This window comes from Aegilops tauschii, chromosome 2, assembly GCF_002575655.3.
Source record: "Aegilops tauschii subsp. strangulata cultivar AL8/78 chromosome 2, Aet v6.0, whole genome shotgun sequence".
In the NCBI taxonomy this organism is placed as follows: Eukaryota; Viridiplantae; Streptophyta; class Magnoliopsida; order Poales; family Poaceae; genus Aegilops; species Aegilops tauschii.
This window is the reverse complement of record NC_053036.3, coordinates 421,272,905-421,277,056: the sequence shown is the minus strand read 5'-3', so window position 1 is coordinate 421,277,056 and position 4,152 is coordinate 421,272,905.

Genomic DNA, 4,152 nt, shown 5'->3' with positions numbered 1-4,152 from the left:
GGCTCCGACCTGGACGAGGGGTCGAGTGGATCCTGTCCCGGCTGTAAGAGTACGCCTCTTGCTGCGCCAGTGTTGTCTGAAGGAGTTCCCTGACCCGGCGGGTTTCAATAGCCGTCGGAGAATCGCCGTCAATTGGGAGGGCCGCTAGCCGCGCTGCTGCGGCGACCATGTTCTCCAGCGGGTTAGCATAATGACCCGGTGGTATTGGCACGTACTGAGGCGGGGCAGGGTTCACCCGGGGAGGCCCCATCACTTGTGGCTGAATAGGGGTCCCAGACCCGGGCACTATGATCCCTGGCGGGTTACTAGACCCTGCACCTGGCGTGTTGAAGAGGTTTCGTGGATCGTAAACCGGAGGGAGTCGAGATTGGGCCTTTTGATGCCTCCTTCTCATGACCTCATTGGACGCGTTCTGATCCATCGTGAGCCGGAAGGTCTGTGCCTGAATCAACTGAGTTTGGGCGTCGAGAGCCGCTCTCTCCGCAGCCATCCTGATCCCTTCCGCTGCCAGATCCTCTTTGGCTTTCACTAGATCTAACTTTAACTGCGCCACCTCTGCGTCATGCTGAGCTTGATCCGCCGGGTCAACCGCGGCGGTCAACAGGGCCGTCATCTTGTCCGTGAGATCCATCAGCACCTGAGCCGGCGAAGGCACCGGGTTTCCTGCCCCAGCAGCAGGGTTCTGAACAGGCTGCGCACCGGCCATGAAGATTCCGACCCGGCTCGGCGGCTCAAACGGGTCCGGAATACTGTCACCATCGGAACAACCCATGAGCCTACCATCTTGAAGTTGATACAACGAGTTTGACTCATCTATGGACGACTCGCCGTCAGAGCCGGCGGCCGTCTCATCACCAGATCCAGATCTGTCAGAGTGCCCTCCATGGACACATCCCACAAAAGCATGCCTCAAGACAGGCAGGGCCGGGGCGGGTCGTGCGCGCTGAGCCGTCTCGATGAGCTCGGCGCAGAGATCCGGCTCAGGGCCCGGCTCACCAATCTTGCCAATGAAAACATGAATTCCGCCGAAGGGGACCCGGTATCCGTACTCAATTGAGCCGGCGTCGGGGCCCCAGCTTGCATCGTCGATGTAGAGCTTGCCACGACGACTCTTGGTCATCCGGCCCACAGCGTATCCCTTGAGTCCTTCGAAGCTGCCCTTCAAGAACTCAAATCCACCGTGCGCTGGCCCCACGGTGGGCGCCAACTGTCGTGGAATTGTCACGGCAGATGTCCTCAAGCTAGGACTTAGTCGTGGAGCCATCGCCGCTAGGAAGCTTGAAGGGGTTAACGGGACAAGGAACACGAGGGTTTATACTGGTTCGGCCCCTTACAGTGAAGGTAAAAGCCTACGTCCAGTTGAGGTGGTATTGATTAGGGTTTCGATGACCAGGGAGCTAATTGCAATGCCTGGCTCTCGATGAGATCTTTCTTGTCCCTAAACCGCTGCCGGGTCGTCCCTTTATATAGAGAGGTTGACGCCCCACAGCTCTCTGAGTCCTGGCCGGCTCATAAGAGTGTCCGACTCGGACTCTCAACTATTCTTGCCTTACCCTACAAGTTCTACCATGATGACGGTTGTAACTACGGGCCTTAAGCCACCTCCGGGTCTTTAAGCCCATCTTTGGCCCACCATCTTCAAGCTTGGCGCCGGGCTTCAAGTGATGACCCTTATGAGTAACCCGGCCCCTTCTGGCGGGTGACTCTAAGGTTTATATCCTCAACAAGCTCCATGTTTCGGGTCATCACCTTCTTCATGTCTATCATGTTGGCGCACATCTGGTTCTCCTGACGACGAATGTGCTGATTCAACTCCTGTATGTAAGCTGCAATAGATTTACCCTTGCTGGTGCAAATCATCTCCCATTGCTCATCTCGGCATCCACATATCTGGTAGATGGTGTCCTCAAGATCCTTGTTGTACACCTCGCCGATGCATCCAATGGCGATGTGGGCGGCCATGCTCTTGCCTAGACTCCATGTTGGTGCATCAAAGGAAAACTCAATGGGCTCGGTAACTGGCGCTAACGTCCTTCCTAGAACATGAACTCGAATCATCCAGCGCTCCTCTTCTGGTAAAGTGGCGGTGTAGGTTCCGGTGAAGCTTGGTATGCCGATGCTCAGGTACCTAGTGACTTCCTTCAAGTGTCGTCCGAAAGGGGTGTCGTCATCTAGTTGAATGAACTTGTTCCTTGGGTCCGCCATCTACAGAGTAGAAATGGAGAAGAGTTAGAAATGAGTAGAGAAGAGTATCTTGTGGCTTTTCCTAGTGGTCACGTCCTACAGTCAACGTGTGCTCTGATACCATCTTGTAGCGACCCGACCTCAGACGGTCAAGTCTCTGTGCTTAAGTTTCATCCCTGGATCGGTATTGCTGACACACATAGTACTCGAGGATTTATAACAGAGTTCAATCACACACTTATTACATTGAGTGTCTCAAAAAGAGTACTTATTACAATAATATGGCTGAAGGCCATCTAAAATAAATAACTGCGGAAGCATCAAAGATAAATGAGTCCATCCAACTCCACGGCAATACTGAGTGCACGACAACGACCTAGCGCACCTTACTCTTCGTCTGAAAATTCTGCAACATAATACGTTGCAGCCGTGTAGGTCAGCACATGGAATATGCTGGCAAGATAACACTATGAAGCAATGAATAAATAACAGCTAACACTACATGCATATATGGCTGGTGGAGGCTCTATGGTTATCATTTGCATAAAGCTAATTTTCCCCTACATCAAAGGAATATATTTTATTTTAGTACAAAGTTTGTTGAAATTATTGAGAAGGTACCCCCAACTCAATCCCAAATTAGCACGGACAACTCGACAAGTTTATTAAGTAAAGTGATGAGATCAAATCAATAATTCAAGTACCAGATACTCAAGATGTCCATAACCGGGGACACGGCTAACCATGATTAGTTAATACACTCTGCAGAGGTTTGTGCACTTTTCCCCACGAACTCGATCTCCTCTGTTGTATTTCTCGCACTGCATGATGTTTGAGAAACGGATGACCGAGACACAGTCTTTCCGAACAGGTCCCCTTAACCGATAGATAGGCCGGTACACCTACAATCCCCTACATCTGCTATCCCATCATGGAAAGGATTCCCACAACTTACTCAACTATGCCAGAGCCCATCATGGCTTGTGGCTGCACACGGAAGTTTCTAGCATGAATAATCTTATGATCCCTTTGAGCCTGGGTGGCAAACCATAGGATGAACACACGGGTTCCCCCGGATCTCCTTGGACAATACTTGTATAACCCCAGGTGCTCACAACCAATCCACCCAGATGTGTATTAACGTAGCCACCTTAAGTTAACCCTTAGATACAAATAACTCTCACATCTTTCATGAATCTCACATACCAAACCACGTCTACGAGCATAGCATAGCAGTATAAGCATAACGTAATAATAATACCCTGGGTTTCATATAAGACAGTAGGTTCCTACCTCATCAACTACTTCCCAATACCCACATGTTATCAAATCCTACTCATGCAATGTTTGAGGGTTGAAAACTAATGCATAAAAACTGGGTAATGAAGGGATATGATCAAAGTGTTACTTGCCTTGCTGACGATCGGAAAACCCTAGAGATTCGTGAAGGAAATATGCCCTAGAGGCAATAATAAAGTTGTTATTTATATTTCCTTGTATCATGATAAATGTTTATTATTCATGCTAGAATTGTATTAACCGGGAACTTAGTACATGTGTGAATACATAGACAAACAGCGTGTCACTAGTATGCCTCTACTTGACTAGCTCGTTGAATCAAAGATGATTAAGTTTCCTAGCCATAGACATGAGTTGTCATTTGATTAACGGGATCACATCATTAGAGAATGATGTGATTGACTTGACCTATTCCATTAGCTTAGCACTTGATCGTTTAGTATGTTGCTATTGCTTTCTTCAGGACTTATACATGTTCCTATGACTATTAGATTATGCAACTCCCGAATACCGGAGGAACACTTAGTGTGCTACCAAACGTCACAACGTAACTGGGTGATTATAAAGGTGCTCCACAGGTGTCTCCGATGGTACTAGTTGAGTTGGCATAGATCGAGATTAGGATTTGTCACTCCGATTGTCGGAGAGGTATCTCTGGGCCCTCTCGGT